The following is a 26,361-nucleotide window of genomic DNA, read 5'->3' as shown; positions in this document are numbered from 1 at the left end:
TTTATTTTATACCGAAATTGGAAACGTAAGTTGTCTCAGCAAAGTAGCACCCAGTGTCTGCGTACTTTTGCCTTACATTACTAACGTACGCATGTACTCTTTTATTTACAGGGTGGTTATAACTAACCTTTCGCTACTTGAGAGGGACCCCCACGTAAAACGCGTGTTCATAGGACAATGAAACTTTGCGGAAGCATTTGTAAAGACATGCGGAAACAAACAACGAATAAATGATTGAAAGAAGCAGAATTTAATTTTCACGTAAGAGGGTGACATTTGTTAACTGCGTACCACGTTTCTCGTTCCAGGTCACAAACGTTGCTCAGTGTGATGAGCATCTGCATCTACAACAGTTCGGAACCAGACTAGACACTGCAGGACAATTGTCTGCAGCAATTGTCCGACGGTGGACCATGGAGTATTCAGCTCTCGTGACACGGCTCGTTCACTGCTTGAAGAACGCAGATTGCGTCCAACATTCTTAGCCATGGCCATAGTAACTTCCTCAACAATTTGTGGCGCAATTGGCCGTCGCATTCTACCAGGACCAGTTCCCAAATACCCAGTTAATTCGAACTTCCGAATCATGTTCTTCAACCAGGGTGCGGAAAAAGGATCTCTCCGTATTCCTTTAATGTGTCGATATACGCGAAGAGCAGCATCACTATCACTGTTGTTTCGATAAAACAGCTTTACGAGTAAAGCGCTGCTCACCTTGTCCAGAGCCATGATGACTGTATGCAACTGTAATGCACACTGGTTACTGTGTTTCAACTCTACGTCGCCATACCAGTACCGGCGGCTAACGGCAAGTCACGACGCCACCACTACTAACAACACAAATCTTGCAGCGCACAGTCTGGGCATCTTTCATAAAAAAATTGGGTACCAATACGGTAACTGGTTTTCTCCCTGCACTGGCTCACGTGGCGAAAGTTTAATTATAACCACCCTGTACATCCAAAAATGTTGTCTTGTTACCCAACAACACATCGAAACACACATTGAAATATGCAGGGATCGTGTGCTTCACTAGTTAAGGTATTGCATTTTTTAGTAACCTGAGTCATTTACATTTCAAGTGGCAGTATGTGTTGATGTTATTCTACATGTGTCATCGCTGTCCTGCTGGTAGAGCTGTTTTTCAGCCATCTCTTCTAAGAATGAAACTTCCTGACAGTTTAAAACTGTGTGCCGGACCGAGACTCGAACTCGGGACCTTTGCCTTTCACGGGCAAGTGCTCTACTAACTGAGCTACCCAAGTACTACTCACGACCCGTCCTCACAGCTTCAGTTCTGCCAGTACCTCGTCTCCTACCTTCCAAACTTCACAGGAGCTCTTCGGTATAGGTTCGCAGGAGAGCTTCTGTGAAGTTAGGAAGGTAGGAGACGAGTTACTGGCAGAACTGAAGATGTGAGGACGGGTCGTGAGTCGTGCTTGGGTAGCTCAGTTGGTAGAGCACTTGCCCTCGAAAGGCAAAGGTGCCGAGTTCGAGTCTCGGTCCGGCACACAGTTTTAATCTTCCAGGAAGTTTGATATCAGCGCACACTCCGCTGCAGAGTGAAAATCTCATTCTTCTAAGAATACCTCGTGGAAAGGTGCGTACGCAGTCTGTGAGTTGAGCTGACAAGAATTCGTAGTGGTGAAACTTCCTGGCAGGTTAAAACTCTGTGCCGCACCGAGATTCGAACTCAGGAACTTTGCCTTTCGCGGGTAAATGCTGTACCATCTGAGCTACCCAAGCACGACTCATGACCCGTCCTTACAGCTTTAATTCTGCCAGTATCCCGTCCAGCTCTTAGTGGTGCGGGCAGAATAACAGCTTCGCCAGCAGTACAATAAGACTACATGTATAACAACAACACAAACTGTCTTTGAAGATGCTTCAATAAATAAAGCCGAAACGCATCTAGTAAAACGTATATTGCATTTATTGAGTTAGTCAAAGACAGACCTAACGTAAAAATGATTAACATAAATCTACTAGCGACATAGAATTGCCAAAATAAGGACATTATAAAGTTGATAGCAAAATTCCAGTTTCTTCTCTTTCGCCCTATCGCACTCTAGATGAGTCCCGACAAGCAGCTACACGTCGTATCGTTTTTAATTGTTCGAAAAGCGTATTTAAGAATAACGGTGCTAGTAATAACGGGATTCATCAAAATTTCCTACTACTTCGTCAAAATTTACCGACTTCGCCCTTGAGAAAGAAGCAACCATTTTACGCACCCGGCTAAACGGATGAAACCATATCAACTGCGTGCAAGGTACACCGTAGGTAACTGAAAACGAATGTAGACTGAGAAATTAGTATGGTGAAGAGCAGCCAGCGAGCAGATGGCGGCCGCTCCCCACTGTTGCCGGCAAAGGGCTCTCGGAGCGACAACCGCCGCTGTTTGAGGTAATCGGTAATTACGCGGCGAACGAACGAGTGTGCGCTGGAAACCGCGGAACGTGAAAATCTAGCTTCCATTTCTCGGAGAGGACCAATTAAAGTTTTAATTAGCAGCAATGTTGAAGGGCTACATTACAGAAATGTTTGACGTCAACCCTCGGCTTGGACGTCGTCTTGTTTTGGAGGATTATGTCATGAACTCATTCCTGCGGTGATGCAGCGGTACAGCCTCTCAGACGACTTCGTGGAATAGGCCGTGGAGTGCTTCCCGATTAACAACCAGCAATCTTAATTGGAAGTAAACGTGTTCTAAAAATTTACTTTTTTTTTTTTTTTGCTCGTGGACTGCCACAAAATTGGATTTCCGGTAAGTGGTCCGTCAGTTAGCTACGACGGTGTAGCACTATCATTTTTACAAAATTAGTACTCCTTTAGGTTTTCGCTATTGGCCATATTTTCTGAAGCAGTCACTAAAAGATAGCGAATGTGTTGTAAAACGGTGACTACACAAATTTCCCCCTTTTTTTAGTGCGGCGGGGAGGTTGATAAAGCTCAACCTCTGCACTTAAGTTTATCGATTATTTTTAGATGGAAATGTGACAGTAATCGATACAAAAAAGTATGAGTTAAAAACATTTTGCAACAAGTACGCAGCCAGACTTCGATGTATAAAATAGACTCGTTGTACGAAAACTCGGTTTAAGCAGGTCAGAGGTGGTGCTGAAAAGTAACGTATACGATTTTATTATGTGAAAACTCTTAAAGCTTTTTAAATAAATCAAAAGTTATTTTTTTAACATATACATATTTATTCTTCATGTCCACATATTTGTAGCCCTTTGCCGCTAGAGGGCTCCGAATTGCAGCATATAGCTTGCTGGTGCGTAACGTAACTACGTCGGTGGGTGAGAAATAGCATGCTGTAATCGACTTTCGAATTCGAAGAGTTCGTTCACACATGGAGCACCCTCTCCTTCAGCACAACAATGCCAGACCACATACGAGCGCTGCGATATCTGCAACAATCAGACGCCTTGGGTCCACTGTCATCGATCATTCTCCATACAGTCCGGACTTGGCCCCGTCCGATTTTAAACTGTTTCCAAAAGTTAACTCTGATAGTGTTGAAACGGTGTAAACAGAGGTGAGGTTGTGGTTCGATCAACAAAGTCAAACTTTCTGTATTGACGATATCAACAAACTGGACTCTCGTAGGGAGAAATTTGATCGTCACCAGGGTGACTCTGTTGATAAATAAATCAAATTTTTAAACATGGCTGAAGCAGAAACTATTGAAAATCTTCTCTTCATAATTATGCTGTACAGATGGAGGTGATATTTTAATTTTAACTACCGACGACGCCTTTGGCACGATTGTTTTATGTATCTCCACTGCAGGATGTGATTTTAGTAAGTGAATAGAAGTTTTTGTGCTTGTAATATTTCTGCAGTTTTCAAGGTTACTTAAAGCTATAAGTGTTTGTTTTTTCTTCTATCTCAGTTATGTTGCTAAGTTTTTTGCTAATGAAGGTGTCTTCCTGTTCACGCGTATTTATGCTTCTGATGAAGGTATATTTAGATATATTTATATATACCGAAACCGTGGTTAAGGATTTCAATAAATCTTTATCCTGCAACTGTTTGGCTGTTATCATTTACCGTGACACTTAGAATAAAGATGTAGAATGTTAAAGACGATTGGTTTAATTGAAAAGCTTTGAGTTTTCACATAAAAAATTACTGCTCAGCACGCCCTCGTAATTTTAATGCAAAATAAATGGAAAAATACAGGTAAAATAATAGTCATATGAATATCTACCAGACAGTACCTATGTAAATTTCTTATGAAATCCAGTACCACAATTTGAATAGTTCCTAGATCATCGCTGGCCAGAGTAGCTGAGCGGTTCTACGCGCTACAGTCTGGAACCGCGCGATCGCCACGGTCGCAGGTTCGAATCCTGCCTCGGGCATGGATGTGTGTGATGTCCTTAGGTTAGTTAGGTTTAAGTAGTTCTAAGTTCTAGGGGACTGATGACCACAGCAGATAAGTCCCATAGTGCTCAGAGCCATTTGAACCTAGATCATCTGTGTCAATTATATCAGATATATCAACAACACAGTCATATTTCTCACAGTGATATTCTAATTCATATGGTAGTGAACATCGCATATGTACATACTTCTCCTCCTCAACAGTTTCACTTTTGTACAATCCAGTTATCAGCCTCAAAATGCAATCCTACCTTTTCCTATATCGTTAAAGATGACGCTTTACATACCCTGTTTTTCTATCGCGGATTCGTGTCGCTACACGAACAAAACGGTATTCGTGTTGATACATGAGTGTTGGATTGGTAGAACAGAATCCAAAGGCGGTACAAGAGTCCTTACAAAGACACAACATTCCCTCAGTAACCAACCAGGATGCTTGAGAGAGAGGCTATGCGACTGCCTCCTGCGGCTACCTGGAGAACAACTCCTCTGGCTCTCGTTCCTTCGTATTTTAGCTTTGCTCCAGGGCAAATGGCTTAGGGCAGGGTATCTGCCTCGGGCACTCTTGTGTTTTAGCTTGGCTACAGAGCCGATGAGCTTAGACCAACTGCCTTTCTCATTCCTTCCGTATTCGTCCTGAAAATATCTCTGTTCCCTACGATTATTTTTGTCATGCCACTCATCCCTGTTGCCTAAAAGATAGGCACTCAATACAACTCTAACTTTCGTTGACCGTCCCACTTTAAACCCTGTTACCGAACACAGATTCTCGGTCGACACTGCGTCCTGTACAATTTTATTTTACATGTCATTCCGATGACGGAACATTTCACACGAACTATCTCTACTGCAGCCACGTACACGCATTACCGCTATTTTCACTCACAATCAGTGGCAAGTAGAGCTCCGCTCTACCAAAATTGCGGTTCGGTCATTTTGGTACAATACCCGTGGTTAGGCCATTTTAATCCATAATGGGAAATAGATGATAGGGATAGAGATGAGGTAGAGCAAAATGCTTGAGATAAAAGCCGTAGATGGTAAAGAGGGTCACGCACTACTACTAATGACCGTGATGTGAAATGTGATTTTCAAGGTGGTTTGGTGGTTAAAGTCATTTTTAAATGGAAACCCCAATATTTGATTTAAGATTTGAAAAGAGCGGTAAATTTTATGTATAAAATGATACGTCATTCAAGGTCATGACAAGGTTCAATGAAGGTCAAATAAATAAACATATTTGTAGTTCTAGTAAGGATTATCTCTGAATGGAGGGGGGACAAAGTAAAATACGTTGTCAAATACAAATTGGAAGGAGCACTGGAAAAACTTAATTATCTAAGGTCACTCGAAGGTTGAGTTTTGTTTCATGGAAATCCCCAATTATGTCGTCATATTTGGAGAGAGCGAAGAGGGATTTCTTTTAATGTGTTTATTGGTAAAATAAATACATCACATTGTATATATTTTATTTTGACTTTTGAATGACACATTAAAACTAAAAGAAAGGTAGATCATTGATTTACAAGTCACTGAGTGAGTTCCAACACCTCTCATTACTTGGGATACCCCTTCCGGACTGTATCTGACATTGTATTTTACTATCTCTAGTATCACTAAAAATGTATTTGCCTATTTGACCTTCATTGAACCTTGTCCTGGCCTTGAGGAATGTATCATTTTCTACGTAAATCAGCTATTCGGGTTCGCATTTTAAAAAATGACTTTAACCTCCAAATCATCTTAAAAACAACCTTTAAGATCACGACCATTAGTAATAATGCGTTACCATCTTCACTACCTACAACTTTTATCTGAAGCTTTTTCCTGTGTCTCATCCCTATACCGAATTATTCTCTATTATGGGTTAAAATGTTAGAATCATCGGTACTATTGTTAACATTGGTAGGGAAACAAACATAAATGAATGCACGAAATAAACTGAGAGCAGACGACTTCTCTTTGTTTTTCGTTTGTGGGTGGTTCAAATGGCTCTGTGCACTACGCGACTTAACTTCTGAGGTCATCAGTCGCCTAGAACTTAGAACTAATTAAACCTAACTAACCTAAGGACATCACAGATATCTATGCTCGAGGCAGGATTCGAACCTGCGACCGTAGCGTTTTCGTTTGTTTTGCACATAAATAGGAAAGCACATCGTTCAGTGTGAATCCATTGTGTATTCTGTATCCTTATAAAATGTAAATTGCAATTTATAAGCAATACAAATTTGTTGATCGCGTAACTTCTGCACTTTCGTGTAACCAAAGCAATTAATTTTGAAGCAAATATAGTGTACATGCACAGGTATAAAATATCTATATTATTGTTGTTGTTTATTGTACTGAATAGAGCCTTCTTCATCATAAGTTTCCTTTTATTATTGATAAGTGCGAAAGTTGTTTATGAATAACAGACAGTTCACCACTTCCAGTTTGTAGGGGAATCTTGTACGGGGAATCTTGTATGACACTGATTGCATACGCACACAAAGTGATCAAAATTAGGTAACGCCCCATGGTATACAACACCAATGCTTTGTGACTGACTTCTGCCACTAACAATAATAATAACAATAATAATAGATACTCCATAATAATACTGTGTTGGCGCTATAAGAGTATAGCAGCCTAAGTGATTAATGAAGCAATTTCTCGTCTATTGTGGAAACTACTAAACCAGAGAAGTGATTTTCATGAGATATTTAAGCATCTGTTATATATGTGTCTTAATTTTACTGTCATAGATGTATGATACAAAGTACAAAGATAGTGCGTACAGTGGGTGGACAATCTGAGAAAGATGTTGATTTTTCGTTTCACAAGCTGTAACTTGCACTACACTTCAATGCTAATATTTGACAAAAAAAAGAGAGAGATTGGTAACTACTTACGTTATCAGTATTCCACACCTACAAAATAGTGATAATAATCATTTTAAAATAACTTCCTGATGAAGCACAACAGCAACGTTTTGTTTTGATCCTTCAGAAAATTTCATTTTACCCTTTATTTTACCACGGGTTGGGAACCACTGTAATAGAGGTTAGCACTGAATTTCGCCTTGCGCAATGTTTACATAGAGAGAGAAGACAGTTCTGTGATTAGATATAGTACAAACTAGGCAAAGATGAAGTTTCAGACATGGAGCTATAATTGGTCAAGTATCACCATACCCACAAAGCCATACGTAGAATAGTTCATGAAGTGTTTAGCCAATTATGTGCTAGAGGAAATTAACGGCTGCGGAAGGAAACCATCATTTGCTATCACGTAGGAACAAAATTATGAAAGTGCACGTTTTACATTAAGAGGTTATTGTTTTAATTTTAGCGTTTAGCTGGCCTAACAAACTCCGGTGGTTTCTCGCTATATTTCTTGTTTCACCCACGAAAAGACGTACGGACTACTAATAGTCCGGTGCGACCGGCCAGCCAGGGTTTCCCCGGGTGCACGTGCGTGCGCAGCGGCGGTGGCGCCGCCGGCGGCCGCCGCCCGTACCTGGCGTGGCGCAGCTGGCGCGAGCGCGCCCAAGCGAGAGATCGATATGTCCGCGCCTAGCCGCGCCACCCGGCATTCCTGCACACACGCACCGCAGAGGCGGGCCCACGTCCGCGCCAAGTGCCACCATATCTCACGGCGCCGGGGCGGGTTTACCCACGGGACGTCTCAGATCATTGCACAGGCTGTCTGCGACACACCTAAAAACTGGAAGGCCTTAATTTCGACCCTGACACCTTTTGTACTAATTTTATTTTGTTATTTCGAGAACAGTAAGGACTAACCTGTATGACCAGTCGAAAACTAATAACCAGCCGAAGACGTAGATTACATCCCTCCATATCCTGAAATCCTTGATCTGACCTGGGCTGTCCTATAGCTCGAATTGAAATGAAATGATCGCATGGCATTGATGGCTGGGTGTCCCTCCCTGAAGTCTTTGCAGTTGATGTCACATTGGGCGACTGCCGTGTCGATGATGATGAAATGATGATGACAACACAGCACCTACTTCCAGAGCAGCCGGAAATCGAACGCGGGCCCGCTGTTCGGTAGTCAGATGCCCTGACCACTCTGTTGAGGGGGCGGACATGGCTCGAATTATATGTGATTGACAGTGGGTGAGGAAGCTAATATTTCGTGCAAGCAGCCATACTTGACACTGTTCTCTGCTCGCACCTACAAAACAGGCAGCGCAGCGAGAAGGAAGTAGCATTGAGTGACATTTGGCCTCTACCAGTCGACTCGCTGATACATCAATTACACTTTCCTTGCACGTGTACACCAATATTGCCTAGTTATCCGCTCAATTAAAAGTTCTGTCACTCTGTTGAAATCCTGCAACTCTCCGTCTTGCCGTCCGCATTCACTTACCTTTCCTCGCGCGGATGCTTCATCTCCCTTTAACCACAAATAGCCCTACAAAATATGCAAATTCCATTGGATCTGCTGTAATTTCCAGTCACGATGTGTTGAAGTGGCTGTACCGAGACACACTACTTACCCTACACCTACATACACTACAAATCTTTTGTCAACGAAAGTTCAGTGAATTACCAGGCTGTGAAACCTGACCCTGCCTTCTCCTTCCAATAATACCTCCTACTCTTCCCTCCGTACTACACCCTACGTAAAGTCTCCCCTTTCACTCTCTTTTCCTATTTCATTCTGAAAGTATGAATTAAAAAAAAACGCCTTCAGTCACAAATTTCCCTGTTTTATTAGATGAACAATGCATTTCTGACTCTGTGGGTTCATCATCAGGTGTAGCTTGTCTTAATAGATACTTTATGTAGGGTGTAGTACAGAGGGAAGATTAGGAAGTATTATTGGAAGGAGAAGGCGGGGTCAGATTTCACTGCCTGGTAGTTGACTGTGTACTGAATACAGTTACGTTTGAAGCAGTAAAATGTGAACAAAATTACTAAGTTATTCTTCTTCACAGGATGGTCATGGCACAGTCAACGCTCAAATTCTCTACTTTATTTTATTTTCCACTATGCACCCCATCACCTACCCTTATCTCCACAGCTGTAGCCCACTAGATGCCTTTGTTTACACCGGAATCTACGAACCTACAGAACGCCTACGTTTTCTCTCAAATGGTTCAAATGGCTCTGAGCACTATGGGACTTAACATCTGAGGTCATCAGTCCACTGGAACTTAGAACTACTTAAACCTAACCAACCTAAAGACATCACACACATCCATGCCCGAGGCAGGATTCGAACCTGCGACCGTAACGGTCGCGTGGTTCCAGCCTGAAGCGCCTAGAACCGCTCGGCAACACCGGCCGGCCGTTTTCTCTCCTAACTATATTTTCCCATAGCTGGTCTTTCAACTTTCAGTGAATATACTGCGCTTCATTTTAAGATTTTCGTCTTTCTGAACCACATTATTCACTTTTCAATGTTTTTAATTAAAAACAAAGAAAATGAAGGGTTTATTTTCTAATGCTGTCAACGAAAGTGATACTTTTAATAATTTAAAACCTTATGTAAATGTCTCAACTTCTTAATCACTCGGTTTCATGTGTTTTTAAGCCTAAAGGTCAAAGAGCGCGATGTGTTTGTACTACTGACAGCCAGCGCCTCGCCCATATGCAGCGAAGGAGGATGAAACAACTGCTGCCCAGTTTTCGTTGGACGTGATTCTGTGTCTCGTAGCAAGCCTAGACTACTTCAGGAGGACGTCGAGTGGCTACTACAGCATACGTGAAACATTAGTTGATATGAGTAAAACACTTTACTCTCCAACACTCAACTTAGATGCTTTCCATGTCCATTCGAATGTCGCCGAGCACAAGACTACTATTTATACTTGGCTAGCACTGAAGGACAGGCACATTATCAATTTAATTTTAAACTTTGCTGCACAGTTCTGACTAATAATACAAGCTCTGCCTGGTCTGAGCTATGTTGATGCTGTTATCTTCACTGACGATCACTGAGTCTGGTAGCCGCGGCATATGGAAACTCTTAAGGGTGTGTCTTTGACGACGATTTTATTTGTCGCTGCGTCTAGCAGCGACTGTCCTTAGCTTATAGTGCCGCTGCGAGGTATCATCTGTAATCTGGGACCACACTCTTCGGACCGATACCGTACAGGATGCTTTCTTAGGACGGTATTGCTTTTTGAAACATTTTATGAAGGGGCTTCGTAATGACGAGAGTTTGCTCTTGACATTACAGATGCAGCAGCAAGCACGGTGACTGAATATTTAAGTCGCTTGGTTACGTGGGAAGTCCTGATTATGGGAAGTTGTTAACAATATTACGTAACTTCAATGTAGACATCTTCCTCGGCCGTTGACCAAAGTGGCTTTGCACCTCATCCACAATCACCTTGACATAATGAACATTCAGAACCAAAATAAAAAACATGACAAAATTATGATTCTAGACTGGTCACCCTTTCCAGCGGATTAGCTGCAAAATAAATATGCAAGAATTATTTCCAAGAAGATGTTGGTGTGAAACGGAAGTAGAATGTTGTTCTCTTATGAATTATCTTCAATAACCATTAAGTAACGTTACGTAGTCTCGCTATTGCTTGATGGCTGCAATACGCAACGATGCAGAGCTAGTGAAATGCGGGCAGTGGATGATAACTTCTGTACTGATCCAAGACTAAAATGTCAACTAGGAAAATATAATCAGAATAGCGGACACACTGAAGCTAACGATATGAAACGTCACAAAGAACTTCAAACGAGAAAAGAGCTATAAATATGTTAGGCTTCAAATTTCCCCATTTAATCATACAGAATCAACAACAGTGAATGCCCAGCGTTACTCGCAAACGTTGACCACCGATCACCAAGCGATCAAATCAAAATGACCAGGTAATCTGAGCCGTGGGGTCATTCTGCTCCTCGACAATGCAAAGCCTCATACAGCCAACACAGTCACGGCCCCCCTGCAGATATTCAAATGGGAGGTTCTCGGCCACCCTCTATACAGTCCGGAATTATGTCCCTGTGATTACGCCATTTTTGATCCCCTTAAAAAGGCTCTCAGGGGCGAACAATTCACCTCGGACGACGACGTCCAGCTGTACATGTGGAACTGGTTAACATGGCAGCCATTCACCGCCTTGTGTTACTGTGGGACAAGTGTCTCAACAGCCAGGGTCAATACCTCTAACATACAGGTACTGGTTTCTGTAATTATGCCTCCGGCTCTTTCCTTTTTGAACGCTCCGTGTACATAGGTAATAAAAATAAACATATTTTTGAGTATGTCAGTAATCAGTGACAAATGCCATAGAACAAACTGAGATCTAGTAAAGAAATATGATCAGCGAGTCCATGAACAGAATTTCAAAACAAGAATTAAAATGAAGCTAAAAGCAAGATCTAAGACAAATCGCATAGTACGGAGCTGAACCCATATGCATCACTTGAATTAAGAGTGATCTTATAATATTTCTGAGTATCTGTTGACAGATTGAATGTGTACTAGAACAATAAAGTGATTGCTTGGCGTAAGCCTACCTGTTACAAAAGAAATGAGATAACTGACAACATTCTGATTGCAGATGACCCAACTTAAAAAGTGTACATTAAATTATCATTGACGCATCAATTTCAGAAGTCCAGTATGGCTTCATGAGAGGAAATCCGCGTTTATATCTTTTTAAATACATGCAACAACTCAAAAGAATGAGCAGAACTCAAATAATAAATAAATTGTTAATAGATAACATTTGAAATAACACTGCGAAAGATAGTATAGAAAGCATTAGAAATAACTGAAATATCATCGGGTTTCATCTGAAGTGCTGAACAACAGCATATCAATACAAAAGTTGAAGCCCTGCACAACCCCAATAAATTTAACGACTTAAGTCAGACAAGAGAGTCCACTTTCATCGAACTTCTTTAGCGGATTACATTCCACACATGAATAGTGGGCGAGGCAAACCTTTCTAGAAGTTTAGGCTCTTTAGGAAGATCCCAAGGAGCTGGAATTGAAACGAGGACAATTCTGGATGATAACACTTGAGACAGGATTTTAAAAAACGTTGTTTACTATATAGTGAAGGAGAATTGCCCAAATGGCTTGATGGAACCTATGGGCATGGATATATTACTTTATTCCACATTTAGTTAGTAACCCTAGGCTAATTCGGTCATTTAAAGTTTAATCTCATATAAGTAAAACAAATATATTTTGCCCAAACTAACTTTACATACTCGTAAATATGGGGGTTCACAGAAATTTTTCCAGGAGGGAGGGGGGTGGGGGGCGGGGGTGGGTTGGGGACTAGGGAGAGGGAAGGGAAGAGGAAGAGAGGGAGGAGGGCTGGGAGGTAAACGGACTAAAACTGCAATTGTTGATATAAATGAGCTTGTCAGTTTCGAGACGTATCATACTACAAGAAAATATAGGTGGTACAAACTTCCAGAATGAGATTTTCACTCTGCAGCGGAGTGTGCGCTGATATGAAACTTCCTGGCAGATTAAAATTGTGAGCCCGACCGAGACTCGAACTCGGGACCTTTGCCTTTCGCGGGCAAGTGCTCTACCAATTGAGCTACCGAAGCACGACTCACGCCTGGTACTCACAGCTGTGAGTACCGGGCGTGATTCGTGCTTCGGTAGCTCAGTTGGTAGAGCACTTGCTCGCGAAAGGCAAAGGTCCCGAGTTCGAGTCTCGGTCGGGCTCACAGTTTTAATCTGCCCGGAAGTTTCATATCAGCGCACACTCCGCTGCAGAGTGAAAATCTCATTCTGGAAACATCCCCCAGGCTGTGGCTAAGCCATGTCTCCGCAATATCCTTTCTTTCAGGAGTGCTAGTTCTGCAAGGTTCGCAGGAGAGCTTCTGTAAAGTTTGGAAGGTAGGAGACGAGGTACTGGCAGAAGTAAAGCTGTGAGTACCGGGCGTGAGTCGTGCTTCGGTAGCTCAGTTGGTAGAGCACTTGCCCGCGAAAGGCAAAGGTCCCGAGTCCGAGTCTCGGTCGGGCTCACAGTTTTAATCTGCCAGGGAGTTTGGTACAAACTTATTTAACCCCAGAGAACGGATGGTTACTAATTTGCTTCTAGAAGTGCGTGATAATTGCTGTAGTGAAAAAAGAAATTTGTGCTCCAGATTCCCGGGTGGGGGCGGGGTTGGAAAGCGGCATGGAAGTATTTTAACTACTGTTCCTCTATAAAAATTTTACCCAACTAAGAACATGTTTTTTGAGCGAATGTGAAAAATCGTGATATGGTCACCATCCAGGTTATTTTGATCAGTACATAAGGGGAGTTTTAATGAAAAACAAAAAATTGCTGGGTAGTAGCTACATATTACTTACTTACGGCTTTATTAGAAAAGGATACAGAGCTACAGACAGCTTATTTTATGTAACTGCTAAAGTATATAAGAAAATAAGCACTGTATTATGAGTTATTCTTACTTTTTCCATATATTAGCTGCAGAATCATTTAGTACAAAAGTATTTACTATGACAAGCAGAACAGAAGTTATATCTTAGATCATAATAATAGAATGAGTGTTGACGTTTGAAACCTAATTTCAGTTACATTTTCCACGAACAAAATGCTTTTTGCCAAGAGCTCCAGGTTTCATGGAATCATACATTACATCTTCGGCAGCTTATCATCTCACGCTTTGCCGCAACTCAGTTTGAATCGTCCAAGACACCGCACACAAGAAACACGAGGAACAGTCTATTAATTGATATTTGACGTTGTTTTCTTCTTCTTGTTAAACTGTCATGCGACATTTTCAGGTCTACATAGTGCCAAGACCTTCAATGTTATTTCTACATTTCTCTGTGTCATCTGATTTCTTCTTTGGAATGGTTACAGAGAATGGTGAATTGGAGACATAGACGGTTGTTGTCCTCGTTGGGGATGTGTTAGAAAGGAGAGACTAAGCTGGAGCGTCAAGATTATTAGACTTTTGCTCTGAATTCTAAGGAGGGTAAATACATGCCATGTGGGATTGTACTTGAAAAAACCTTTCTTTCGTTAAAAGATTACCCTATCCAAAGGCTGTATACATGAGCAACCAGGGGTGATGTACCCTTTCTATAGCCATTGGTTCTCTTTGAACGGCAGCATAGTTAGTTATGGGGTAAATTATATGAAAGGTAGAAGTATCACTTCAGCACTGTATTAGATTTAGAAATCATAGTGACTGACATCTGGCAGTACATTCCAAAGGTGTCAAAAAGCTTTGACTGTTATTATTCAATACTTTCCCAGTCAGCAATGGTATGTGCGCATAGTAATGATTTTGACAGTGGTTGTATTGGTTATGGTATGCGGTCATTATTAAAAGAACGAATAAGACCAACGATTGTAAGCTCTGCTACAGTATAAGTGCCAAAAATTACTACACTTAAATTGTGTTAACAATTTGCCATCAGAAAGAACACAACTAATATTCATGAGGACCGCTGTTCAGATCTCTGACCAGCCATCCAAATTTTGATTTTCCGTCCCTTAACTGCTAAAGGCAAATTTTGGAATGATTTCTTTGAAAATAATATCGCCGATTGCCTTCTCCTATCTTACCAATCCGAACTCATCCGCCATCTCTAATCACTTCATAGCTGGCAGGACGTTAAGCCCCGTCCTTCCTACCTTTTTATAAACTTCTTTGAAACACTTGCTTTTGAACTTGACAACATGCAATGTAAAACTTCCAGCAGCTTTGAAAAAACCTACTGCTGTGACATTCTCAACTTTTTCAACGTCTGTCAGCTTAAGAGCTTCACGCATTCTTTATGTGACAACAGTTTCTGTTTACGGCAGCTTGTTGTTTGGTGGAGACCCGGTTTCAACAATTTTAGGTTTCAACAATATTATTTGCCAAGTATTCCATCACATTTGCTTCAGCCACAACTTTGTGATACATTTAAATGATATCCAGTTCAAAAATTTTAATCATTCCAGAAGTCGGATGGCCCATCTGCAGCAGTGTTTAGGTTCCCTCAAGAATGCTTTTTCTTTTTACGCTTATACAAAGGTAGGTTTTTCTTATCCCAGAAGCTATTTGAGTTCTATAGCGTGATACTTTGTTCTATAGGGTCGCGACAGGCGCTGCATAGTGCAGTCCCAGAGCGCATGAACGTTGCTGTCCAGGCCAACACTTGTAATAGGACAACTTATTTTTTGTTCCGATCAGTGAACATCACACAAACAGCGAAACAGTGTATGTTACGAAGCATCACTCAGACACCCTGTAAAAGCACAAAAAGACCCGATCTACATAAAATGACGCACGGGAAGACAATAATTGTAGCTGTGCTGTGTGTACCAAACAGACTTGTAATAATAGGATAATAAATAAAATCCACAGTAGATGGAGAAACTTCTCCGAAACATCTAAAAGGAGAAAAAAATGTGTTTGATCAAGGCAGAAGCACATTTCCTTATAATTTGTTAGGAAGCAAACGCGGCTAAGAAATGAATTTCGACTCAAAATGAGTCGATCGTCTTTTCTCTTGTACGTCTTAAATAAATAAATGCTACGAATTTTTTTGGACTTTTGAAAATGGCATGTGATCCCAGTATCCTCATAAAAGTCTGATCAAAATAATCCAAAGTGCAAAATCACATTCTGAAGGTTGGCTTCAATGTAATGTGAAGGAAAAGCAAAAAAGGAAGTGGCGTCATAAAAGTAACGCATTGTAACCTATGACTGTGAAAAATACACAGCACTTAAACTCGAATGGTAAGTTTCCAGAGCTTCATCTGTACAGCAGGAAAGTTACCAGTGGAAGGGTTCATCTACATACTGTTCACGAGGAAAATTTTTCTAGAAAAACAAACGTTTGCAATACACAAATAAGAGTTCACATTAACGTCAGCTGCAGCAACATTCGGCTGGCGCCAAATACGAATAGACGTCTAACAATGCAAGTTACGTTTATACTTATACCGTCGTGTAGTAAGCCCAGGTCAATCAAGTTCTCTTAAATAGCGAATTCAAATCAAATGAACTGGCATTTTGCGAAGGATGCTGCATAGAAGTATAAGATATTACTAATGGGTTAGTCTGTTAGCAAGGAAGATACTTAAAATATATTTTGTAAATTATGACGTAGTTAGTGATATTTTAAGGAGAACTGCTTAGGACAGATGGCAGTTGATACTAAACTACCACACAAAATAGACATATTTCAGTTGTCGAAGTCTGCAAGAGACGTTTTTAAGGTTGGCAACATGTCACTCGTTCAAAAATGGTTCAAATGGCTCTGAGCACTACGGGACTTAACTTCTGAGGCCATCAGTCCCCTGGATCTTACAACTACTTAAACCTAACTAACCTAAGGACATCACATACATCCATGCGCGAGGCAGGATTCGAACCTGACCGTAGCGCAAGCGCGGTTCCAGACTGTAGCGCCTAGAACCGCTCGGCCACATGTCACTCGTGTTCGTTCATCTATAATGTACGCTGTATTGACTTGTGTTTGTTTATTTACAAAATGAACACGTAATCTCTGAAATGCCTTTTTTCAGTAATACCTGTACGTCACCACTTATTACCTCGGACTAGTAACGGTCCAATAGTAACGGTCCAATCCCGTGGACCCGCATGGCTGGCACATGGAAGCTAGTAGAAGCAAAGGTAACTATTTACTACGATCATGCTGACGCATTCCTGAACTTGTTACATTTCTCAGATTTATGTCGCCGTGTGCTTAGAAACGTGGCACAAATAGTAAAGAATGTCACAATCTAATATCCAAATCAGTGGTAGACAATCACCTCCTCTCTCTTTTCGGTACATATTAGTAAGTAGTAGTCTAAGCGCAGTACAGAAGTGACGGGAGTTGGCCTCGCTCGGCCACAGTTACGACAGGGACCGGCGTCGGGAGAACGCTTCCCGGATGCCTGTAAAATATGATTCGATGCGAAAGTGAACTCTGCTGTGTAATTTCATTACATTCGTGAGCTGCGATAAAGCGTTAAGTAATTCCTCACTCTCGAGTCGTTTAACATGACGGGAAGCTCCGAATTTATGGTAATGGGAGCTCTAATTTATCATGGTTCCTGTGCCTATCGGAAGAACCACATCGCAGAGAAGGCTGGGGAAATTAAACTTTGGTATTAATTTTTATGGTTTTAATGAATTGGGGGGAGTGGCTTTTAAAGTAGCTTTAGGAAGTCTGTAACTGCCGCACTGCCGCTCCTCTGCAGTACTCCATTTTTAGACGTCGCTCTGGCTATAGAATGTCTGGTAGTTGAGATGGGTGTGCGACGTTATTGGCTGCATTATCTGTCGGAGTCAGACCACATATTTGCTATGCTCTAAATGACGCTTATAGCTGTAATTTTCGAGGGTTTATATGTATTGGAAATCACGGAGCAGTTCTAAGAAAACAGCAAACACGATTCAGTCATATTGGAACGAGGTTTTCGGCAAATGATGTACAGTGTAGGGGAAAATAATTTTTTTACGTGGGCAATACACTTAACTCCTGTATCAACCGAGATACTGAATAATAGTCACTTTGTCGTCACAGGGACCACTAGCGGGAAAGTTGTGGGGTAGTTCTGATTTTTTCCATTCTATATACACTCCTGGAAATGGAAAAAAGAACACATTGACACCGGTGTGTCAGACCCACCATACTTGCTCCGGACACTGCGAGAGGGCTGTACAAGCAATGATCACACGCACGGCACAGCGGACACACCAGGAACCGCGGCTTTGGCCGTCGAATGGCGCTAGCTGCGCAGCATTTGTGCACCGCCGCCGTCAGTGTCAGCCAGTTTGCCGTGGCATACGGAGCTCCATCGCAGTCTTTAACACTGGTAGCATGCCGCGACAGCGTGGACGTGAACCGTATGTGCAGTTGACGGACTTTGAGCGAGGGCGTATAGTGGGCATGCGGGAGGCCGGGTGGACGTACCGCCGAATTGCTCAACACGTGGGGCGTGAGGTCTCCACAGTACATCGATGTTGTCGCCAGTGGTCGGCGGAAGGTGCACGTGCCCGTCGACCTGGGACCGGACCGCAGCGACGCACGGATGCACGCCAAGACCGTAGGATCCTACGCAGTGCCGTAGGGGACCGCACCGCCACTTCCCAGCAAATTAGGGACACTGTTGCTCCTGGGGTATCGGCGAGGACCATTCGCAACCGTCTCCATGAAGCTGGGCTACGGTCCCGCACACCGTTAGGCCGTCTTCCGCTCACGCCCCAACATCGTGCAGCCCGATTTTCGAAAAAGACACGCGATTTTGCATATATGACCTTAATAAGGTATGTGCAGAGAATTGGGAGCAATTCACTGGCAGCCTTTAACAATAAATTAGAGTTTTGATGCGGAAAAGAGGAGTGTTGTGGAGACATCGAAATACGACATTTTTCAACTGGTGCTTGAACGCTAAAGGTTAGTGTAAGAGGAAACTTTAACAGTGAAATTTGTAGGACATGTTACGTACTATCATTCCGAATAGGGAGGTTATGGACAGCAAGAAGATAGTTTCCGAGTTATAAGCAAAAAACCGCCAAAAATGAGGGTTTTTCTCATTTTTGTATTTTTTAAATGTTGCGTCACGAAGTATTGTTGACAGCCCTCAGATACGGAGTCAGCACCCCAAAGAACACATAGAGTGAAAGAAATCAAAATTATCACACAACTTTCCTGGTAAAAATACAGTTCGACTGGAGCAGAAGTATTATTTATTTAATGCAACCATATACCTTTTTAACGGTATTCTAAAGGGCTTGAAAAACTGAGAAAAGTGTTATAACGTTTTTAATGTTGATAAAAAATCACCACAGTTGTTATTACATATGCGTTTGTTATGCCACAACCGGTTTCGTTCTAACTGCACATCTCCATGTGATAAAATATTCATATATATATACACGGTGTCTCCCGTACGGGTCATAAGGCGCATTTTCTTTGGTCCAGCAGATATTTGAAACGCTGCCCATCACAACATTCCTGCGACATCTAGTGTCAACGGAGTACGTCTGTTTATTTCCTGTTACAAACAAAATTATTTTTAAAGTAGAATTTAACGAGTCCATTCGATGGAGCGGTCCTATATCAGTGTAGTGTGATGTTCGGTTTATCGGTATATATAGTAATAGGTGAAGTAAAACACGAAGAGCAAGCAGTACTCCAGTAGCGGCTGAGTTGCGCTGCTGCATGGCGGTAACAGACAGGATAAAGCAGAAGAAACTCCTTTAATTTACCTTATCGTTAAGTACAGCACTTATGGAACGGCAAGACTATACATTTGCAACGGAATTCCTGACCAACTAGACAGTGAATAAGTTGGCGTGGTTGGCTGCTATCAAAGAAAATTTCAGCAACTGATTTGGATTCCACAATCAAAAATGAGCTTCTTTTGCTACTTTGTTATTGATTCTACATTGTGGACACATGATCGATTAACAATCCGCATAGTTTTAAAAAACCCTGAAGTTTTCTTATATTAAAGTAGCCAATAATTTCTTACAGTAAAACAAAGTAAAAAAAAAAGGAAACGGGAAAAGAGGAATCCAAAATTAATCACTATTTCGTTGGATCGGTCCCTTACTGTATGCGTTCAAACAAACCGCCGTTTCATCTGCGGCACCGTTCCAGTATAGAACGGATGCAAGCTGTAGGACGCAGTACATCATTTGACGTATCAAACCCAGATAAGCCCCGGCTGATGCGACTTTTCATCTCGTCACTGTTTTTACATTTTTCTGCATAATATAAATAGAAGTCAAGGACGGACACAACGGGTGACCTAATTGGCAATTCACCATCAATGTGTCTGTCTATTGCTTCATTGGGAAAAAGATCCCGTCCTCCTTGGCGTGCAGATGCAATGCAGCGGCACGGTCTACCATCCTGTTGCATCTACGTCACATGCCTCGTTCTTAAATTAGTATCATAGTGCATAGTAGGCAGTTCGTTCGGATGGAAGCTGGTATACATCGCTCCCGTTCAACCTGCCTTCAAAAAAATTGGCACCAACAACACGCACAGCGATAATACCAGCCCAACAAATAACGGAATTGGTGATCCGCAGCAGGCAGTTATTTGGTTCAGCAGCGTTTGGCAGTACGATTTAGAGCATCTGCGCTGAAAAACTATGAGTCGTCTGTGAATAGGGTCTTTCTTGTATAAGAAGACTTTACCCATTATCAAAATCACATTTGTTTCCTACGGAAGCGGGTACTTGTTGGATTCTGCAGTGCAACGGGGCGAGATGAAGACGTATGTCCTCTGTCAGCTGCAATGTCTTCCGGCACCTGTCGTATTGGTAAACATTTGTCCGCCACGTCTTCCTTGGCCAACTTCTTCCCTCTCGTGAGCCACCGAGCCACGCGCCGTCTGCTACCTCCGCGCGGCACCGCTACTCCTCCCTGTTAATACATATCGATAAACCGAATATAGCTCTAGACTAATCTGAAACCGCTTTATCGAATGGGCTCCGTAATTCAATTTTAAAAATAATTCTGTTTGTAATGGGAAATAAGTCGGCGTTTTCCGTGGAATCTAGACGTCGTAGGGAAATGGCGATGTGCAGCTACTCATATGTAAGAAAAACGAAATTGCGAATTTAAATATCTTCAACATTTCGCGGCCCTGTCAGCAACTGTATAACTATTAATTTTAATTTTGATAATTAACAGCCTCAGTTGCACCGTTTACCTAGAATTTACCTAGGTTTCATTCGGGATAACGTAACGTTCTTCAGAATAACAGTAACTACCGTTTGTCCGTAGTGGACATCGTCAGACTGTAAAAACCTATCTGAAACTGTCTCGGCCCCACTTCACGACCGCGTCGTGGTCGCGAAGTGGGGCCGAGGCAGTTTCAGATAAGTTTTTACGGTCTGACGATAATTCAAGGATTTGTAGTTTTAGCTTGACGATGTCCTCTATGGACCAACGGTAGTTACTGTTATTCTGAAGAAGGTTACGTTATCGCGAATGAAAGCTAGGTAAATTCTAGGTAAACGGTGCAACTGGACCTGTTGATTATTAAAATTAATATTAAGAAATCGCGAATATCTGCCTAAACATGCCTGACAACTCTTAGGAGAGACACCCTGTAAATCGCTTGTTCCTCCTAACATTAGTCAGGTGGGTTTTCTCTACTGTTTCGGCAGGTGCGAGGGACATTCAATAAGTAATACAATGCGTTTTGAGCAGTAACGATTGGAAAAATTGGTAATTTGTTGTGTAACACCATGGAGTATTCCCGCTTCGGGCCCAATAGTTTCCTGAAGGTCCGATAGGTGGCGGCGCTATGTGTAACCTTCAAATTGCAGTTTGTAACGGAGGTACGTTCCAAGCAGAGTGCTGTCGTTGAGTTTCTTTTGGTAAAAAACCAGAGCATCGCAGATATTCATAGATGCTTTGCGGAATGTCTACAGAGACTTGGCAGTGAAGAAAAACACGAAGAGTCGTTGGACGTGGCGCCTGTCATCATCGCAACAAGTTCGCGCAAACCCGTTCGATTTCCCGTGTGCCGGCTGGCAACACACAGCTGTGAATGTTGCAACGTTGGAACGTTCGGAGACTCTCATTCGAGGAGATCGACGTATCACAAACACGTCGCTGCACAAGTGGATGACTCTGTTGGTCGCTGCCACACTCGTCCATCAAGTAGGATACTGAAAGATGTGTGCCCACTGGCTTCCCCGCAGTCTATCAAAGGTCCATAAAGAGTAAAGAAGGGTCATCTGTGCGGTATTGCTTGCGCGTGGCTGATCGTGACAATGCTTTGTCGAAATCTTCACTGGTGATGAAACACGGGTTCATCATTTCGAACCGGAAAGAAAGTAGCAATCCATGGAATGGCGTCACACCGTCTCTCCTCCAAAGGAAAAGTTTAAAGTCGGGCCCTCAGCCGGTAAAGCCATGGCAACGGCCTTCTGGGACTCTGAAGGGTTATTCTGTTTGATGTCCTCCCTCATGGTGCGACGATCAGCTTTGAAGTGTACTGGGCGCCCCTCAAGAAACTGAAGAAACGTCTTCAGTGTGCTCACCGTCACAAAAATGTAAAACGAATTCTCCTTCTCAATAACAACTCCAGGCCTCACACAAGTCTACGCATCCGAGGGGATCTCACAAAACTTCATTGAACTGTTCTCCCTCATCCACCCAACAGCTCGGATATCGCACCTTCCGACATCCATGTTTGGCCCAATGAAGGATGTACTCCGGGAGAAGCAGTACGTGAATGATGGGGTGACGCCGACCAGTAGAGTGATATCCTGCTGGCATACAGGCCCTCCCAGTAAGGTGGCGTTAAGGCCGTCCCGTTCAAAGACCGTCGCATTCAATGGAGATTATATCGAAAAATAGGATTTTGTATCCAAAAGAGTGGGGAATAATATAGTGTATTGCAATCGCGAATAAAACCTACCCTCTTACAGAAAAGAAATATGTTGTATTACTTATTGAATGTCCCTCGTTTTTGCAATTTCATTGAGCATGTTGTGTGCGGAGTTAGCCCAAACAGATACTGCTCACGACATCTTTTATGTGACCCCAGTGACGATGGAAAGAGTCGTTTTCTGCCGTTACAATGAAAATGATTTTAAAGATGAATTTTATTTGCCCTTTCGATAGAGCGGTCCAAAATTAGGTTAGTGGGATATTCGTTTCATCGGTATGTATTAATGGGGATGATAAGACAAAGAATTACCAATACTGCAGCAGCAACAGCACCGCTCTGTAATGTCTGCTGCCGTCATGCAGCAGCGCTGCTCATTCGCTGTTGGAGTGCTGGTTATTCTTTACGTTTTACCGCCCCTGTTAATACACATCGATAAAACGGATATCGCACTAGACTAATTTGGGACCGCTCTATCGAATGGGCACGTAAAATGGCAGTTTAAAAATCATTTCGATTGTAATACGAAACAAACTGACGTTTCTCATTGACTGCGGGCGTCGCGTGGATCATATGATGAGCAGGATTTGTATGAGCTGACTCCAACTACGCAATGGAAAACGAAATTGCAAAGACACCGAAACATCAGAGGAAACGCGCCTGAACGTTCTTGGTAGATACACCCTGTATATATACTGTCCTAGTGTGTGGCGTGTAAACACTTGTTATCTATCTTATTAAAGCCATTACAACCTCTCCTTAAGTGATTTATTGCAATAGCGCCCGACATTCATTTGCGTACACTTCTGGTAACAGCAGACCGTAATTATTGTAACACGCTCGTTCTCTTTAAACTGTTAATCAAGACAGACACAACAAGACTAATAATTGATAATCCGACTTCTTCTATGGAAAAGAGAATCTTAAGAAAGCAGGCGGCGATACGCTGTATCTCTTACTTGTAGCAAATATTCTTTCTGGCCTAGGGTAATAGGTGAATCATTACTTTGTCAGTTCATTTTAAAATTTTAGTGATATAATTCCAATCCGTGATGGAAGGGGGAAAGCATATGACATGTTACATACAGTGACTCGAAAACTGACCACATGCGAAATAAATCGCTAAAAGGCACAAGCTGGAGCGCGACTAGCACACTGATTGAGTTCGCCGGCCTCCAAGCATAACCAGCAGGGAACGTAGAGGCATGCAGCGCTATACTGACTCTATGTAAAACTTGTTACAACCTGCTACTGTATTATATCTTAAGAATAGACGTGTTCAATTGTTTTTCCTTGATTATCGTGAGATCCTATAAGGTTCCGCAACTGTAGAAATTTGTAATAATTAAACAACCAATCCAGTTGCACGATGCTATACTCACATGACCGGTTTAGAAAACTGGCTAGAAATTATTCACGGCGCCGTTCACGAGGGCACCACAGTTCTGGATCGGTCGAGGATTTTGTGTCTGCCCACTGACAACAATGGTGATCTAACAGTACAATAACCGCGTGTACCGTAGCCGTTACAATGTCAATGTTGAGTGATGTCATGTCAAATCGGTAAGCGTATGTGTAGAGCCATCCTGCACCACTTCACGAAAGCGGGGCTTATTTCCCCCCCCCCCCCCCGACCCCTCCCATCACTTCACCCCCCTTCCACCCCCGCCCCCCGCCGCTCCGAGAGACCCTCGGCTGGCCACATGGTGGGGCAGTAGGTGGGCCAAGGTTGCTTCCTCTGATGCCCGAGTTCCTCTGAAAGTACGTCCAGGACGTTTAGAAATAAGTGTAGCCATCATGAGGTTTTCATGAAATGTTCCGTCTTTAATGACTGTTTAAGGGGACGTCCATGAATTATATGTGAGCTCAGAATGGGGATTTGGAGGTGGGAGAGGGGGGAAGGGAGGGTTCCGATAAAACCATGCCAAATCTCATTCAAAGGGGCGGGTTATGAAAATTTCATGTCAACTTTTTAACTCAGAGAATTATATTATTATAAAGGATAACATTTTGTTCTGTACAATTAATCCTGAGGATAGACGATATTAAAAATATGAAAGTGCCCACCAATCTTTAAGGTCTCTCTGAACTGACCCTAATGTTTTACACATGTATATGCCTGGGAGTGCCCAATATTTGAGACAAGTGCCTCACAAGTGTTAAATTACATTCGGAGACTTCTCTGCTGCGACGGTCGAATTCACTGCGCGTAAGCCAATGAGTCAGTCGTGATATTCTGCAATGCATATAAATGTTACGTTAATGTGTTCAGCCTTAATTCGTATTAAAACTTTTACAATGTGTATGTTAAATGACATGCCGACAAGTCTAAACCCAGGTGCAAGCAAGACGTTAAGCATTTGTGAGAGAAAATTAAGCTTTTTGTCTTAGTGATAATATAAATCAGGACATTGAAAAGCTACGTAATGATATAGTTCAAAGTAAGGTACAAACAATGTCGTCTTTCAAGTGCAAAGTAAATAAAAGTTCAGTGACATTTAATGCATATAATACACCAATGAATGGTCAATCGTGTTTACTATCATTTAGTATGTTTGACGATGCTGGCGCTGATTTAACGTTCAGCATTTGAAGATGCCACTATGGCTCCAGTGACATGTTTATATAAAACAGGTATGCCTCATCATATTGAAAGTGCACAAATGCACATGTATGTCAGTAATACCATGTTATTATTTTAAACTGTAGACAATCTGCTGGTTATATTTGTGTTTTCCGCATATTTTGCTGCAGATCTGAAGATGGTCATTATAGACCAAAACTGGTCAGCACAGAGAACGAAAACAATTAGAAGCTCTTTTTTCCAGGAGGTCCCCGAAATCACTATAGAGCGACACTTTGATGCTGCTGCGGTAAGACGCCAAGATGTCTGTACACTGTCAGGGTAGACAACTAAGTTTCTGATAAGTATCCCGCAACAATTATTATCTTCAGTCTTCTGCCAGTTGGAGAAGAACAAGCACTATACAATTTGTCTCTGTCAGTAACGAGTAATATTTGACATTTTCTGTCTCTCAGAATATGAAGAGGAACAAACGCTGTCCTATAATTATCTGAAATTGTGACTAAGATATTTGACTGTGTACTGCAGGAACGAGTAGCAAGCTGAGCTCTTGTCTCTCACAGAACAAGGAAGAGCTCAGAAGCCGCGAGTTGCTGGAAGTGCCTAACTTATAGAGTGTCATGGTGAACTCATCGATTTACAAAGACATACGAAAGGCGTCACCTTCATTCTCGTAACGCGAGAGGAGTTCCTGGCAAATTTCAAGTCTACGCCCTTTCATTTCAGGAGTCAGCTTCAGGGGTACCCATCCTGCACAGATCTTCCGATAGCCAAGCAAAGCAATAATGTGACCCAGACATTCTTGGGAAATGCCGATTGTACTTGAAATTTCTCTCTGAGTGGTACGACGATCGTCCTTAAACAATCTGTAAACATTTTGCTTGTGAAGCTCGGTGGTAGATGTCACAGGATGTCCACCTGTTTATTTTTCACGCAGGTCAGATGTTCCAGCCTCAGTATCTCTCCCAACGACGCACAGTACTCGCATCAACACAATCACCATAAACTGCTTTCATTCTCTGATGAATCTCCTTTGGGGTGACACCTTCTGCTGT

At 42.3% G+C, this 26,361-nt stretch overlaps 1 long non-coding RNA gene and 1 other non-coding gene across 2 annotated transcripts in view; one reads left to right on the top strand and one right to left on the bottom strand.

Annotated features, from left to right (window-relative positions):
* LOC124796426 overlaps positions 1 to 26,361 on the bottom strand; it is a 687,048-nt gene that overhangs the window by 139,584 nt on the left and 521,103 nt on the right. The gene's annotated exons all lie outside the window — the stretch shown is intronic.
* Trnas-cga lies at positions 1,437 to 1,511 on the top strand. Its single transcript has one exon. It is a non-coding gene; the product is annotated as a tRNA-Ser (tRNA).

Source organism: Schistocerca piceifrons, chromosome 4 (assembly GCF_021461385.2).
Source record: "Schistocerca piceifrons isolate TAMUIC-IGC-003096 chromosome 4, iqSchPice1.1, whole genome shotgun sequence".
NCBI classification, from domain to species: Eukaryota; Metazoa; Arthropoda; class Insecta; order Orthoptera; family Acrididae; genus Schistocerca; species Schistocerca piceifrons.
This window is presented reverse-complemented; position numbering and strand designations above follow the sequence as displayed.